This window comes from Pogona vitticeps, chromosome 2, assembly GCF_051106095.1.
Source record: "Pogona vitticeps strain Pit_001003342236 chromosome 2, PviZW2.1, whole genome shotgun sequence".
Lineage (NCBI taxonomy): Eukaryota > Metazoa > Chordata > Lepidosauria > Squamata > Agamidae > Pogona > Pogona vitticeps.
Genome location: NC_135784.1, coordinates 77,992,456 through 78,010,412, shown reverse-complemented (window position 1 = coordinate 78,010,412; position 17,957 = coordinate 77,992,456). Strand labels below are relative to the sequence as shown.

The window sequence follows — 17,957 nt, the reverse complement described above, 5'->3', positions numbered from 1 at the left end:
TCGTTAAGTGAAGCAGGGGACCTAAAATCGCATTCGTTATGCGAAGCATGGTCCCAAACTTCGCTAAGCGAAAATCGCCCATAGGAAACATCGTTATACGGTGCATATTATTTTCTTAAAAAACACATCGTTATGCGAATTCATCGCTAAACGAGGCAATCGTTAAGCGAGGCACCACTGTACATTCAGAGATAGCTTATATAATGGCTAGCTAAAGAAGTGCATTTGAAAGCGGTAAACAAATTAGTAGCTTTTTATAGAAACAGTTGCGATTATGTTATATATTGTTCCTCTTCCTTTGCAGATGGGGAGTGCATGTACACATGTGCCCATTAGAGAGGGTATAGCAGTGACTAGCAAGATTCTTGGAAGACATTAGATACATTGTTTCTATTTTGCCCTGTTACATTACTATGTTGATATTAAATTCATGACTACTTTTATAAATTTGTATTTTTTTTCCCTCCAGAAAGTAACATTTCAGTCAACTTTTCAGGCACACGTGCATTATTTCCAAGTTTATTTATTTATTTATTTAATTTATATGCCGCCCACACTACCCAAAGGTCTCTGGTTGTTCTGGTTGTTTCATGAGAGGTTGACTGAAAGGGAAAAATACCAGTCACGTGAACAGGGATAAGCAAATTATCCACACGCGTACACTGTTTATTGGTCCCTGGCTGTAATTTATACTGTCCATATCTGCTTGCGGTATCAGTGCAGCCATATTTCTTCACTTTGTCACCTCACTTTTGCCATAGTCCTCTTTGTGCATAAGTGTTATTACTGTAAGAGTAATAACAGGAGAGTAACAGGAGAGTGAAGAAAAACCTTGGGACCCCTTAGGCCTGGCTCGGTTTCCTATTGCCTCCATCTCAATCTCCGCTGGGTCTTCTGCACCTACCAATTTTCAAAACTTGCATCTTAGCTTCAAAAGTTGCATCTTAGCTTAAAAAGTCCACTGTCACATTGCTTAGTGCCTTCCCCCACATGTGAACTGTGAGGTTTTGCTGTAAGAATTAACAAATGGTCTCAGTTGCCTATGTGGGTCAAAAGATGATTTAGTGGGTTGTACATTGCCCACGCTGTTCTAAAATATGCCAGAAGAACAGCTGAGCAGAAATCCAAAAAGGTACAGCCACGCCTACTGTGAAGATTAGTGGCTGAGACCATTGCATGAATCACACCATGTTGCTTTTCGGAGCTAGTCCATTGTAGAAGTAGAGATGAAGAACCTATCTCTATTGTCCAGATTGTCCAGATGGCTGCTGAGAATTTGGAATTAATTGGAGTCCACAGTGAGGGGATGCTGTGACCCGTCATGCATTTCCCTTGACTGTGGCCTGAAATCCTCACTGCCTGTTACAGCTAGAGGAGAGGCAGGATATCTTAGCCACAAGGCTTCCTCTTGTTGGCTGAATGCCCAGTTCTACAGAACAACAGAGTAAAAATATTGTACAACATTTGAACAGAGACTGGCTAAGATGTATACCAGGGGTGAGGACGAGCCTGACTAGTTAATTTGAAAAACCTAATTAGAATTCAGTAGGCATTCCCCACCAGATTATATTCATTTGAAGTTGGTTGATACTTGGGGCCTACCTTGCTTCACAAAAGGTTTCTAACAAAGCAATAGTTCTTGAAAATCCCAAACCAGTGATTCACATCCCTCCTTCAGTTCCCGGCTAATCCTCCAGCTTTTCCAGGTTTTAACATGAATAAAGCCTCTAAAAGGCCAGCAAATAGGAAAAGATATTTGACAGTAATCCCTTCATTCCCAAGGGCCAGTCTTCTCATATTACAGGTTATTAAAAACAAAATCCAAGTAGCAAAAGGAAAAAAAAAAGCAAGAGTAAGAAAGATTTAAGTCATTCAGCTTCCACTGTGAGCAAGAACTCCCCAGATGGGCCTGACTAAGAGAATTAAAACACAAAAACATTGTATGAAGTCAGGAGATTTGGGGTTTGCTGGCAGATTACCTGCTGAGTGTCCAAGAGTTAAAAGGGCGAAGTTGATCATCCTGGTTTGCAGGTTGGAATTTCAAAAACTCAGATAAAAATTGCAAGTACATTCAACTTTATGGAAAATGGCTTAACTGTGTTAGATTTTGGTTTGGTTTGGTTATTTTGAATTAGTAGTTGTTTGTCACCCATGTGGAACAGGAGAGACTTTCAACTAATCACCTGAGAATCCTGTTACTTGATTATGAAGGATAAGAACACTCCTTCTCTTATTTCCATATATACTTTGCTTTCTGACTAAAATCTCCTCCACATGCAAGAGCAATGATCTAGGTGATTTTCATGATTTGCTGGCTGTCCATAGCACAATCAACTATGCAACCAAAGGCAGACAACCAGTAAAATACCTACGACTTCTTGCATGATTGATGTTATTTGTCTGTGTGATGCAACAGGATTTCGGTTTTTGTTTGTATGTTTTATTTGCTTTTGAAGTTTTGGCTTTTTGTATAAACATAAATTTTATTTAAAAAAATTAAAAATGGGAGAACACTACTGACTTTTGATTAAATTATAGAGAGATAACCTAGCCAATCTTTTGTAGCAAGATCAACATGTTAATTGCCTTGGACTAGCGGTATTCTTTTTAGCCCAGTTACACATTGTCCCACATTGGGAATTATATTTCTGCCCCATCACAGCTATACATGAGACTGTTCCTTGCAAACCTGGGGATATACATATTTCGTCTATATGCCAGTAAATACCTACACCGTACAAATAATGAGTGCACTCACAGACAGTGCTGAAGAAACAAAGATTCTGGCACATCAAGCCTATTGATGGATGCAGTACTAGATTGGACCACATCAAATCCAACAGAAGTAACTGGAAATGACTATCTTCCTTTTAGTGAGAAGAAGGACAAATGATATTTCAAAAAGAGGTTACAAAAAAAGAGCTAAAGGAGTCTGTAGTTTATGCTGCAGAAAGCAACTCCACTTGGATGTGTCTGTAGTTTTGTGATTATTGGAAATAGTGTCCTGGAAGCTGTTTAGAACCCCTTACATATCCATTCCTTGCTTCACTCCTGGCTTCTGATATTCTCCCATTGTGTGTGCATTTAATACACATGTGCAAAAGAATAAATTATGGAGTATCTTGAAGCACAGAAAGAACTGTTTGAGACACTGTTTGAGATAGTGTCTGAAACAGACACTATCCACCTCTGGAAAGGAGTAGTTTTCTAGTCTGTTCTTCTAGAACAGTGGTTTCCAACTTTGGGTCCCCAGATGTTCTTGGACTAAAACTCCCAGAAATCCTGCCCTGCACAGCTGGTGGTGAAGGATTCTGGGACCTTTATTTGATTACTGTGAAAGAGGCTGGGCTTCTGTGATTGGATAAAGGGAAGAAATGGCCCAGGCTGATTTTACTCATCTTCTGTTTCTTGTTTTAAATATTAAAAAAAGACAATAATGACATTCATTATTTCTTCTGAAAAAGAACTGCAAGTCAAACTGATGGAAGCTTCCATCTGTTTGGGGAAAAATCCATTCTGTGGATTCCTAGACACCTAGTAAACATTATAGATAAATATGTGTTTGTTCTTTAAAGATTTGATTCAAACTGTACTGAAGGCATGCAAAAATGTAAGACTATCCATGAGAAAATTTAGATCAATATTCAACCCACTTCAGGCTATACAGTACCTGAATATTAACAAGATTGGGTGGCAAATATCAGATCCCGTCTTTAATGACATACAGTATGTATATTGCACCTAAATGTGTACTGCACCACTGACCTACAGACAGGGGATCTGTTAGGCTGGTCTAAAACTGTGACCCCCTTCTCTGAAATTAGAAACATTGCTTAAATTGTATTATATTCTCTGAAGAGACTGCAGGGATATTCCTTAAGGGTTGCAGCATAAATCCAATTATTCCCCCATGACTCACTCTCAGGGGATGAAGATAAATCCTCTTACTCTTTCAAAAGATTGCACAGTGATTCCTAGGAGGTAGACATCAGCTATCCTACAATAACTTGGGTTTCAGTGAGAGTGTATATATACAGTGTGTATATCCCATTACTTTATAGAGACAGTACAGACTTAATCGCAGGAGAGAAAACATAAATTCTAGCCTGAAAGGAGCAAGGCTGTACAAGTTGCACAAATGACCACTTACAAATGGGTTTTGAGCCTGATTTCTTCGATTGTGCAAGCTATTTGTCTCAGTAGCCTGCAGACGTTGCTTAGTAGAGTTGCTTTTGGCATCATCAATCAGGCTCTTTTAGCACTCTGCTATAGTTCCTTTCTGAAATATAGTAAGAGGCTTCTCTAGCTGCTAAAATTCAGGTGAGTCTTTCCACTGAATTCTGGGGGGTTCTGTATCTTAATCCTGAGAAACACTGGCGCCATCTCACACAAGATGTATCGTATTCTTAGTTTTCTAGGCTTAGAGCATGATGCTGGTCCACTGCAACTTAGCTTCAGTTAGCAAATTGGAAATCTGTGCATCACAATCAGTAGCCAGATGCTACTACTCCCTACCCATCCTATAATTAAATATAGTGCTCCAAAACTGTTTGTGTGCACCTGCGTTTTAAATCCTGGGCACAATGTTATGTGGGGAAGTCAGGCAAGGTAAAATGTAAAGAATGGAATCCAATCTATTAGAAAAAACATGTAAATGGTGAAGCATAAATGAGTATTGGCTGAAATAGTCTGTTTAGATCTAGTTGCTATAGTCACAATTTGAATTATTTTAAAATGCTGGAATTCTCATGTTTTCAAATTTATGTAACATTAAGTTACATAAATGTGCATGTTGATTTCTATGTTTTTAATTTAGTACAGTGACAGTCATTAAAGCTAAACTGAAAAACTTAAGTAGGCATTTTTATTCTCTCTCTTTGTTTATATTAAATGAAACCAGAAGAATATTTGGCCTCTCAAAATCTTGACTGTATGAATTCTTCAGTTTGCTTCATTTTGGATCCATCCTTTCTTTGGCACAGCAGAAGAAAACTTATGGGACCCATCCGTTGCCATGTGACTGTGCCTCCCCTTTCTCTCTTCCCCCACCGTGCTCCCAAATTTACTCTAGAAGATTCTTTTGAAATAGGTGGTGGGGATACAGCAGGTCTGCAAGGTGGAGGGAAATTCTGCTTCAGAAGTGATAACTTGCAGATTTCTTATTGCCTCAGAAGACTGCAGCGGGGTAAAACCCTCTGAATGTAGATTAGAGCATTTCCGCCCTTTGCTTTTCTGACCTTTGTGTTTGTTGTACAGAGAAATACGGTTGGAATTAAGAACATGAAAAGAGTTGTTTTAGACTAAAGGTTATCTGGTTTCGTGTTCTGTTTCCAATAGGGCAATCGTTCTGACCCTTGGGTTCCCAGATGGACTAAAACTCCCAGAAGCCTTCACCACTAGCTGTGCTGCTCAGGAATTCTGGGAACCACTGTTCTAAGAAGAATAGACAAGAAAACTACTCCTTTCCAGAAGAGGGTAGTGTATCTTTTTGAGACATTCTTTCTGTGCTCTAAGATACTCCATCACCACATCCTGTGGTAGCTTTGATTAACTACACACTGCCTGAAGCATTTCATTTGTTTTGACTCGCACCCTTCAGCTTCCTTTGATGATCCTGTGCTCTAGCATGAGAGAGAGAGGGAGAGAGAGAGAGAGAGAACATGTTTCACTAAGTAGTGTGTTTGTGACACAACAACTGTGTTTAAAAATAATAATAAGAGGAAAGGATTTGCCTAGCAAATGCTGCTTAGTAAACCGGGGTGGCAGGGTAAAGCACCAAGCATCACAGCTGCTGTAACTGTGTTCTTGTCCATTTTCTTCCTATTAGTGAAAGAAAGACATTCCTTTTCCTACTTTGTAAGGATCTATTATGGAATGCTAGAGATATTGGCCATGTAAGTGCTGGTATAAACTCAGCCAAATTTCTTTTTAGAAAGTTCAGAAGAATGCAGCAGAATTCATTGAAGCACCTGTAAGCAGTGGCTGCAGCTGCCTTTACCACCACTACCAACCTCGTTTCCTAGAGTGTTTTTCTATCCAAAAGGATGCTCTGGGGAATGGGGTGGCAACAGACACAGCTGCATCTGGCACTCAGCATATCTGTGCACTGTGGCTGCTGAATTGCTTTGTCTTTCTTGAATAGGATACTCCCACTATTTCTGGGAGTGATTTCTGCTCTATGGGCTCAGAGGTTTGGGACTAAGCAGCACCTCTATTTCTCTGATCTGGCACATCAGTACCAAACTTGCAGAATCTGATGGGATTGTGGTGGCACCAGTGTGTGTCTTATTCCATGTTGGGAAGAAATGCCTGGTGCATATTAGCCACAGTTCATTTCCCACAGTCTTTTGCATTCAAATGCATTATTAATTTCTTTCTATTTTGCATTGCTACAGACACACATCTTAGGTTACTTTGCTTTTATAGCAGCAGATCCCTCACACACAGAGAGAGACACAGACACAGACACACACATACACACACACATACACACACACACACACACACACACACACACACACACACACACTTACCCACTCACTCACTCACTCACTCACTTTAAGCAGACAACTATTGGGGATTCACGAAAGGTGTCCTAAATATGTCTGTTTTGTCTTCTGTGCTTCATGTACTGCTGTCAATAGCTGTGCCCACTCTGTGACCTCTTCATTAGTTAATCTGTCAGTCAGTTTTGCTTTGTACAATCTGCAGAAACATACCCAAGCTGCACATTTTGTGTTGCATAGATGTGTTTGTCAAGGCACTGACAAGAGAAATCTTTGGATGTGACTTCTAACAATTCCTGTGTGTCACTTGTGCTGATCTTCTAGGTTTTTAAACTGGATTGTGCATAGTCAAACAGCTTGCTCTCGCGGTTTGTGTATTATAAATTAAATGATGCATAACAAAACTGTAACAGCGATAAATGGCATTTCTGGGAAAATCTCTCTGTTTCTTCCTCCTTTTAACCCAATCCACCTATGCAGCAGGTTGAGGAAAGCAAGTGTAGAACATGTATGCAGATTCCTTTCTTCTTGCTTGGTCTTGCTGGAACATGTTTCTATTAAACTTAGTTAGTTGGTTGGTTAGTTAGCTAACTTTTATGCTACCTTTCTCCTACAAAGGTTCTCAAAGCAACACACAACAATTAAAATACAAATAAAGCTAAAATGAAAATAAATATATAATTAAACATAAGATGATATGGATATGAAAAATTGATCATGCACACACTAAAAGAATCTTTAAAAGCACAGTTTTAAAAAATCATAACCACCATTTTAGCAAGAATCTATCTTTGATGCCTAATGTAATTATTAAAAGCTTATTTTAAAAGAAATCTCTTTACCTGGCATGGCAAGGTCAAGCAGGAAAAACCCCAGCCTAGACTCCTGAGGGGAGGCAGAGGCCCCCTCTCTCATTCTCACCAAACATGCCTGAGAGGGCAGAGGGATTGGGACAAGGGACAAGAAGGCTCATACAGATAGATAAGGTTGTTCAGATGTCCTGGGCCCAAGTTCTATAAGGCTTTATAGGTCATAACCAGCATTCTGAACTGAGCCTGGAAATAGACTGGCAGCCTGTATGTATGTATGTATGTATGTATGTATGTATGTATGTATGTATGTATGTATGTATGTATGTATGTATGTATGTATGTATGTATGTATGTATGTATGTATGTATGTATGTATGTATGTATGTACTGTAGTTGGGACATGGGTACAGTTAATACTGTTGTTCCTAATTTAATGGAAGCCACCAAACATTGCTGTACCACCATAAGCAACATGCAGCTATTGGGCATTCATGAAATATGTCCCATTCAGTCCACTGAAACAGGAGTGAATATAGGCAATGTAGAAATAAACTAATTGATTGATTGACTGATTCTTAAAATCTAAATCCAGAATTTAGCATATTTGAAATAGTTTTTGAAGTTCTTAAATTGCTGAGGAACCAACTTGGAGATGTGTTATCCAAGTGGGTGTTCTCATGTGATCATCAGCATGAGTAAGGTTTTTGCACAGCTTGGTGTTTAATATGTCTAGTGAGGAATCATTCAGGCTGATATTTTTATAAGTACCTGGAGGCTGAAAAGAAATGTAGACCAATTTTTTTTCAAGAGGCAGAGGGGAGATAGGCTATGGGTGTGATGATTTTATATTCTTTGAGGGCCACAGTGGCTCACTGACATGAAAATAAAAAAGCTTCAATTATGAAATAAGAGAGATGAATAATAGTGACATGTGTTATTCCTTAGGATGGTTTCTGGTTGAATTTGCTTTTGAATGAATGTAAGGCATTTAGTTAGTGTGGAGGACAGTAGCCACAGAAGCAGTCTGTACCTGTCAGTCATGTTTATCTCTTTTCTTATTATCCTTCCACATCATTTTTTTTTCCAATGCCAGTAACCATCTGTATGAATAGAGATGGGCACGGACCTCAGTTCAGAGGTTTGTGCCAGGACGTTCTATTCTCCCACCTCCCCAGCTGGACCCCCACTCACCAATCAGTGCACACTGCTCTCCTCCTCCTCTTCTCTCACTTGGCCGGGGAGTCAGGGCAGCCAAACCGTGCTCCTGCCAGGTACTAGCTGAACAGCTGAAGAGGAGGAGGAGAGCTGCATGCTCTGACTGGCAAGTGGGTCATTGGCTGGGGAGGCAGGAGAAGGTGCTGCACATATGAACCAGCATGAACCTCCGAACTGAGGTTTGTGCCCATCTCTATATATGAACATTTCTTCCAGCAATGTGCTAGCTCTCCTGTCAGTGCAGAATAAGCAGCAGAAACAGGAATAAGCTACCTTTTATATATATTTTTACACAGCAGCAGAATCAATTATACTAATGTTGCACACTTAATTCACTTGCTACTTCCCTTTTCTCCCATCTCAAGCAGTGAATGTATCCAGCAATCCAGAATTAATATTTCATTCCCTTTCCAAAGTTCGCGCTATTATGGCTATTATTTAACAATGTTGTTGTTGCTGCTGCTGCTTCAAAGCTTTCTTCCAAAGAAGGTGGCATATATATAGGTCTCTTCCCTCCAGTTTGTATTCACAACAACCCTGTGAATAACTCAAACTGAGAGAGAGTGACAGTTTGAAGACCACCACCTGAGTTTCATGACACAGTATGGATCAGAAGCAGGATCTCTTAAACCCCAGCTTTACACCACAAAGTTGTTTATGTATTTAAACACAACTTGGTAAGTGTAACATTCCTCCTATGAGGGCTTAAGGTAGGCAGCCAACTCATCCAACCAATTAGGGAGGAATTTATTAAGAAAAAAGGAGAAATAAAGAGAAATAAAGGTAGCTAAGTACCTAACAAATGAAAAATAAAGTTTCTTCTGCACCGCTTATGTTGAAGAACCCACCCTGGTCTGTTTCATAGTCTGCCAAAGCTGGCACACTAAGCAATGTCTTCCAATCTCATTTCTGCTCTCCTCCATTTGTGTTGAAAACAAATATGTGAAAATTATTCCATCTCTGTCCTGATCAGGCCAAAAAGAGGAAATAATCAATATCTAAAATAATAATTATTTTATAAGTCTACCTCGCCCTCACCTCTGTGTCTCTGACTAGTTATCTACAATCTGCTTTGTGTTAACGTGTGCACCATGGCTACTGGGAAGAAGCCATGCAGTTGCAGTCTCTGCCTTTGAGAACATTCTCCCTACCCATTTTAATCGGGCACCAACTTACTAGGGAAGCGCTGACAGTTCTGCAGTTTTGGTGCCTGCCTCTCCCCTGGCCATCTGCTGTACAGGTAAGCTGTGTGCAGAGCCATTGCAAATGCCTTGATTTCTTAGGGGTTGAGGTCTGGAATTTTCACTGGAAGACAAGTACTTACGGTCTAGAGAGCTTTCTAAAGCAGTGAAGGATAAAATCATAAGCGCTGAGAACAGCAGGTTACTCCTTTCTTTCCAAGCATGCTGTTTAAATGGGGCTAGGTAGGCGTCGGAGGTAAATATGGAAATGCGCACAAAGTGGCAGTAATTGTATGTGTATGTCCTTTACTCCTTGGTTCTATCCATGGAGAACTGATTAATGCTGCTTCCTCTCCTCTAAAAATCTAAATCCTTTAAAAAGTCTCGTGTCTTTCTAGAGAAGAAATCTAAATGGGCGCCCCCCCCACCCCTCTTGTTTTCTTTGCTGCGAGAAATGCTTCTGTGAATCCCATGTCAATTTAAGTCTTGGGGTAGACTTGTCAAGTACCATTAAGAGTAGTCGGCGCAGAAAGGCAAGGATGGTGAAGTCATGCAGTTTTAAAAGTAGCTCCTCATTAGCAAACAGTTACTTATGCTGTGATGCTCTTCCAAAAGCATTTAAATGCAGGCAACCAGACGTTAGCAGAGCTCTAAACCCACTTCTTCACCAGTTCGTAGGACCATTGTAGTGCTATATAGACCAGCATCCTTTCCCATATGGCGCTTGCTGTGGAAAAAGTATCATTGATAGGACAGTCCTCAGTGTGATTACTCAGGAGTGGGAGCAATGGAGTTTGTTTCCTATTTTGTGTGTTTGGGATTTCTTATAAAGCAAACCATGTTATCCTTTTGCAGGTAAAATAGGAGATCTAGTACACAAAAATCCAGGGGAGGAATGGAAAAACTTAGGAAACCCCCTTCAACAATTTTTCCCCTTTCCCTGCAGACAGATTTTCATTTTTTTTTTCTTCCCAGGGGAAAATCTGAAATCTTGGGAATGCAGAAACAAATGTTGATAAAATGTTTTCTCTTTTGGAATGAGTGGATTAAAATAAACAAGATCTTACTCAAAATAGCAAAAACAACAACAACAACCCCTCCAAAAAACAACCATCAACCAAACCAACAAAAACCAGAAATAGGCCATATGGCTCCCTGATTCCTCCAAAACAATGTATATGCAGAAGCAGATGATAACTTTATAGCAAGGAGCTGAGTGGTATAAACATTTTAATGTAAAGTAATCTATAGAACTGGAGAACAGTGACTCCTGTGCATATTGTAGAAATATAGAAAAAATAAATCCAAGATGTATTTTGGTACCTTGTAGGTACTGCCATATTCATGAAAGGAGCTCGCATGGAGCAAGGCTTTACTGCTTGTGGGTTGATGCTCACCTTGTTCAGGCCACATTTGTTCTAGTTTGATGGAGACAGTCATAGTCGAAGTAAAGGTGTTTCTGTCCAAATAATACATTTCTTGGCTGATGCGGTATGATCCTAACTCAAAAGATGTGCCAGCTGTAGTAGATATGAAGCTTCTTGTGTCAGCACCACTGCCCTTATATTGGCAGGGCACCTTTGGTCTGGCTGAAAATAGCTGCTTTAGTGTTAGCAGACTCTTCCTAAACCTGGCTGATCCCAAAGATCTGCCAATATAACGAATTCTCGGCACAACTGCTTTGCTGGCTAAAGTCAGCTAGCAAAAAATTGGCAGAGAAGGACTGCAGTGAGGGAGGAGTTGCATTACACTAGATCTAAATCTGCTCCAGGCTAAGGATACAACTGTTCTGTTAATACAAAGTTTGACTAAGATAAAGGTTCAGGTTCAGGTTCTCCTTGACAAATTGTTCAGTCGTGTCTGACTCTAGGGAGCGGTGCTCATCCCTGTTTCCAAGCCGTAGAGCCAGCCTTTGTCCATGGTCATGTGGCCAGTGCGACTAGCCACAGAGTGCCATTACCTTCCCACTGAGGTGGTACCTATTTATCTACTCACATTTTTACATGCTTTTGAACTGCTAGGTCAGCAGGAGCTGGGACAAGCGATGGGAGCTCACTCTGTCGCGTGGATTCTAACTGCTGATCTTCCAGCCTTGCAGCCCAGAGGCTTCTGCGTTTTAACCCACAGTGCCACCATGTTCCTAGCAAGATAGGAGAGATGTGACTAGTGGCTAGCTCTTGGACAGCAGCATTTAGCCAAAGAGGATCTGGTGGTCCCTACATACTCCCAAGTTTGTTGGGAGGGAAGTAAATGACATGGTTCATCCAGAAGTCACATTAAATTTTTTCCTTTCCATTTTTCCCCATCCTTTGTAGTTGACTCAAAAACTCCAGATAAGTATTCTCAGTTTTCTTTCTTTTTCTCCCAGCTGTTTCAGTAGGAGACAGACATTGCTGAAGGCAGTTTCCCTTCAAATCTGTTTGATAACTGGTAGTTTGGTTTGTGCAGCTGCAAAACCTAGACATTTGACTGTTTTGCTATGTATCTGAGTGTGATGTACTGAAGGATATATACAGCATGCTGTAACTCTGGTCTCAGTGAGATGCCTGCTGTTTAACATGTGATTAGTGATCCAGACTTACCAATGTATTATTCATCTTCACCTGTCTCTTTGAGCCGTAGTGGTAAAAACAGACTGCTTATGCTCTGCAGGCCAGGCACACTGACTTTACACAGCTTGATAAATTTGGACATTCTACTTACCCTGATTTTCTCCATGCAGCTTCTACCAGATCTAAGGATCCTTCTGCCTGAATCTCATGGTTCATTTCTACTTTGATTGACACTCTTCATTAAGCTGAAATGAGAGCCCAACAAAAAAGTAAGGATCCCATTTCCTTTCACACTTGTATTCAGAATGTGCAGTTCGTTTACTCAGGTTGCATTTGAGAAACGCTCACTGATTCAATAGGACTGTTATTATATATTTTAGTCTGGCTTTTATGAACTTCCCTGAAAGCTTTATTAAAGTAGCAGAGCTTGGAACATTAAGTTTGAATGTATTAATGCATAAATGTGAAATGCTAGAAATCAGAGCATTAATTCTTAAGTATTAACATTTATCATGAAAAATGCTTAACTTGTTGAATTAATGTCATTAATTTATTAATTAATAGCTAGTTATGACATGAACAGTGGGATTTATATATTTTTGTATTTAACTCTAATGGCTGGTAGGTTATGGCTTCTTTAAAAATTCTTGTTAAAAATCCCCTTCTCAAATTTGGAATTTCAAAAAAAAAAAGAAAGAAAGAAAAGAAAAGACTACATATCTAATAACAGACCTTTCAGATGGGGCAGGGAGATGGGAGATCTTTCAGACAAGACTGGTGATCTAACATGTTTGAAAATTGAGGTTGAGGAAGGTCCTAAAACATATGCCCATAGCAACACGAATATCCAGAAACCACATCTGTACATAACCAATAATTCTTTGATTACTTTCACATTGGCTTCTTTAGCACAACGTTACAACAAGTACTATATTGTAGAAAGTATCATGGATATTAAGAAAAACATCTTCAAATCCCATATCTGTATGACCATTGAAATCACAGTGAGTTATTTCATATCACATCCTTCATCTCCAAGGGGCAGCCACACAACTGAAATCTATTGCTTTCCATTCTCTCATTAATAATATAGTTTGCAAACATTTTTATAAGTTGGCATTTAGAGCAAAACTAGCCTCTGACATCAAATGGAATATGAAGGTGGAACAATTTGCATGGCTTTTCCCCATAAGGACTATGAAATAGCTTTGAATATAATTAACTGTTAAAACTAAGGCTTCCTTGTTCTATTTGCAAATTAAATAATGTATCTTTTGACTTCAAAGAGAACTTAAATACAGTTAATGCTCTTTAAGAATTTGCATTTGGACATTATTAATGAAATCTACATAAACAACAGATTTGCATTACTAAACTCGATTGACTGTGAATCTGAAGAACTGTGCATTGAAACCAGAGATGTTATTAGGCAAGCATACAAAAAGACTATTTCTGTAATAAAGAAAAAGAAAAGCCTAAATAAATGATGGAAGAAACACTTAAAATTGTAATGAGTCCATCAAATTTAAGTGAAAGCTGCTCTGGAAGTACTTGGAAGAAATAAATTCCCAGGAGTAGAAGGAATACTGATAGAACTATTTCAAGCCACAGAGACGGCATCTGTCAAAATCCTAACAAGAATATGTCAACAAATATGGAAAATAAAACAATGGCCCACTGACTGGAAACTTTCAGTATATATTCCAGTCGCCAAGGAAGGAGATGCCAAAGAGTGAAGTAACTATATGACTATTGCACTAATTTTTCATGCAACAAATTAATACTCAAGGTGTTGTAAGAAGATCACTCTATGCTTTATAGACTACAGCAAGGCTTTTAACTGTATGGATTATGAGAACCTATGGATTGTTCTGAAGGAAGTGGTGTGCCTCAGTCCTTGATTGTCCTGATGTATTGTGAATGAAAAGATACTGTTAGGACAAAATATGGAGAAACAAAATGGTTTCCTATAAAAAAATCTGATTTGTTTGAAAATCAACAAATTTGGGAAAGCTTTGTGGGTAGCCAGGACCACCAGAACTACAAACAAGTGGTCTCTTGACCCAATCAAGCCTGAAATTTCTCTGGAAGGAAAAAAAATAAAATAAAATGATGAAACCAAACTTGTCATTATGTTAGGCACATTGTGAGAAGGCAAGAATTGCTGTAAAAGACAATGATGCTAGGAAAAATTGAAAATAGCAAGAAAGGAGGAAAACCAAATATCACATGGATTGATTCCATAAAGGAAACCACAGCCTTGAGTTTACTGCAAGGCTGCTGAGGACAAGACACTTTGGAAGCCATTCACTCACACAGGGTCATTATTAGTCAATGACAAGTTGACTGTGTGTAAAACAATATTGTGCTTCTCTCCATGTCTGTGGCCTGTGAAGCAGAAGACAATGCCCCTCAGTCACTGATTTCTGAGAATTCCCCCCCCCCCATTGTTTTACCCTCTAGACTATATAGAAGGAATTTCTCACTATGCATGGAATACTGTACTGGGGCAACATAATGTTGGCCACTGATTAGCTGCTGATATATATTTTTTCCCTAATGGTCAGTGTGATACTTTTACCTTTCCCTCCTTTTGTGTTTTTAAATCATTTTCACTGAGTTCTTAATGTGATGATGACTTATCAAATTCTGTTTTCTTTTAATAACTTTTAAGAATTTTCAGCTACATCTCTTTCTTACCCATGCTGTGAACTGCCCAGAGTCCTGCATTGGCGTAAATATTGGATGGATGGGTAGGTAGGTAGGTAGGTAGGTAGGCAGGCGGATGTGTAGGTAGGTAGATGGATCATAGAGGCTGGCATAGCTATATAGTGTGATTCCAATGCATTTTTCTGTATATTGACCTCGTCAAATGACTGACAAATACAGAGATCAATTTAGCCACCTCAATGGGGATGGGTGAGTTACTTTTCCCTCACAGATAGACAACCAAGGGCATCAGAAAGTGAGACATGCCTGTCACACCCAGTTTGGCTTCAGTGATATGGAGAATAGCAGGTGACCTGTATGAATGGTTCCTGTTGTCAAGGTGAACACATGCACAACCAGTGTACATACAGTGCACTGCAGATGACAGAGGTCAGGTGCATATCAGACACATATTGGATACTCAGATTTTCATTAATTGTTAAATGTTATGAATGTTTTGTGTAAATATATTTTTATGGAATTGTTTATTTGCGTTTTATTTCTGTTTTTTCTTTTGTTGAATGGTACTTTAAGCCTGTTGGTTATACATGTTGTAAACCACCTAGAGTGGCCTTTGGCCAGATGGGTGGTATAAAAATAAATTAAATTAACAACAACAACAGCTACAATTAAAGCACAACTGAAGGGCACTACCCTTTGAGAACTAGATTTGCCCTTACACAGACCTGTATGGATTGGGCTTTTTAAATCATCCATTGTTCTAAGCCCAGTTTTTTTCACTGTGTTGCACCCATACTGCCAAAACATAGATTGTTGCTCTGGCACATCCTATTGTGAGAAGTTATTTGCCTTACAGTGGTGAATTATGCCCTTGGATATGAGGCATACCTCATTTCAGAACTGTTTCCAGATTTGTTCAATGAAGGAGTTGCGTTCTAGTGTTCAGTTCTCTGGCGCCTGACACAGGAAACATAGCTCAGTTCTGCTCTATTTCTTATAACTGTAAAGTCACTATATCAATTGTGTTCTCTGAAACTGGAAACAGCTTGAAAATATAGAGCAAATGTCATAAAGGTCTCTTAAATCGGCAGTGGTACAATTATTCCTAATACCTACTCTTGTACTTAACCCTGGTTAATAACACTAATCAAACATTTATGTAGTACTTTTCTCCCTGCGAAATCATAGTATGCTTTTTCTGAAAGTTCACTGACTTCTTGTCCAAACTGCTGCCTACACCACTCAAAGGGAGACATCTCATGGGGATTAATGCAACAGCATCAGATGCTAATAACGTTTAGCTTTTTACAGATCTTATCTCCCTTCCCTAATCCAACCCATCTTTTCTTACAATCGGCTCCGGCTCCCATAAGTACAGCCACCTGACTTGGCTGTTTTATTTCCTCAGTGACTTTTCAAACTGAAAATAATTAATGCAGTAATTGTACCTAATGGGTCACATAATTATCAAGCATGGCTATTCAGAATTCTGGTACTGTACTAATGATGCTACAAAAAAAGCTGGAGATTGTGATGCAAAAAAAGTTGACTGGTGATCCTTTTTTTTTTTTACTGCAAAATGAGGTAATAAAAGAAAGTACAATTCAGTTACTTTTCCTGAATTTCCTGTTGAGCCATATCCTTAGGAATGAGGTTGGAATGGAATCTGTGAGTGTGAAATCCAGGCCATTAGTCTCATACAGAATGTCAGCGTTATGAAATCATGGAACTGTCAATCAAACAACATCTTTTAAATCATAATCTACAAGTCATGCAAATTATTTTATGAATAGCTGCTGGCCATGCAGAATGAGGGTTGGCCAGGACTGTGTAGAGTTTTGGAATTTAGTTCTTTAAAAATAGTTACACATATGTATTCGCGAAGGCTTTCACGGCCGGGATCTAATGGTTGTTGTGGGTTTTTTGGCACTGAGTGCTGTACTCTGTAGATACCAGCCACAGAGACTGGTGAAATGTTAGGAAGAAAAACCTCAAGAACACGGCCAGAGAGCCCGAAAAACCCACAACAACCAGTTACACATATATTTGAAAGTCTGAAAAGATACGTATTTTCGAAGGCACAGAACACAAGAGTTCTGACTCCTGTCCTCTGAAGATGACAGCCACAGAGACTTGCAAAATGTTAGGAAGAAAAACCTTAAGAAGACAGCCAGACAGCCCGAAAAACCCACAACAACCATCTGAAAAAATAGTTCATTACTGTTGTAGTGTTATCCAGTTTATGACTATAAACCCCCCCCCCATTTCCCAAAAGAAATTAAAATCTTACATTTTCATTGCATTTTTTTAAAAAAAGGTTGTGACAAGACTGATCTGTGGCACAAAACACATTCTCCTCCCGTCTGCCATATTCTCACTTTAGCAACCACAGTGGGGCAGGAAGCAGCACTTGAACCATCTGATATCCCTCCTTCACCATGATGACACACCTCTGATGTCTGTAAAAGAATTGAAATGATATAGTTACACTGCAAAAAAAAAACAAAAAAAACAAAACAAAAAAAACCAGATACATGCCATCATTTTCCAGCATTTTCCACAGGACGAATGGTCCAGTCTATACATAAGAGAATATGTGGGCACAAATCTGAAACAGTACGACTCCAACGTCTTGGGGGAAACTGGTTTGGCTTTGCTAGATATGCTTCTCTCTGGCCCCAAGGTGGCTTTCCTTCAACAGAGGATTTCAAAGATAAATTCCAAAGGAAAAGGGCTGAACATTAGGAGATTCAGCAGGGAGAAGAATTTTCAATATGTATGAAATTATGTCAGACAGTGGATTTCCTGCCCTACCCTGAACAATTATTTTGTGCATAAGACACATACAGACACCTTTGTGTTAAGCCAGTGACTCAGTAATGAGAACTACTAGGCACAATAACATAAAACAGTGTCCTCTGCTTCTATGCATCCTGAGATTTGTCTCTGTCTGAAAGCATAGACATTTCCAAAGGCTTCACCTCGCACCCTGAAACCCAACAACCCTAAAGCTACATAGAA

At 39.3% G+C, this 17,957-nt stretch overlaps 2 long non-coding RNA genes across 2 annotated transcripts; one reads left to right on the top strand and one right to left on the bottom strand.

The window, feature by feature from the left end:
• Positions 1–2,425: 2,425 nt before the first annotated feature.
• On the top strand, positions 2,426–12,976 carry LOC144586729 (uncharacterized). Its single transcript, XR_013541740.1, has 2 exons — positions 2,426–5,475; positions 12,437–12,976. It is a non-coding gene; the product is annotated as an uncharacterized LOC144586729 (long non-coding RNA).
• LOC144586730 (uncharacterized) lies at positions 12,010–17,395 on the bottom strand. The gene is made up of 2 exons (XR_013541741.1): positions 17,227–17,395; positions 12,010–12,511 (listed from the first exon to the last, which is right to left on the bottom strand). It is a non-coding gene; the product is annotated as an uncharacterized LOC144586730 (long non-coding RNA).
• Positions 17,396–17,957: the final 562 nt, after the last annotated feature.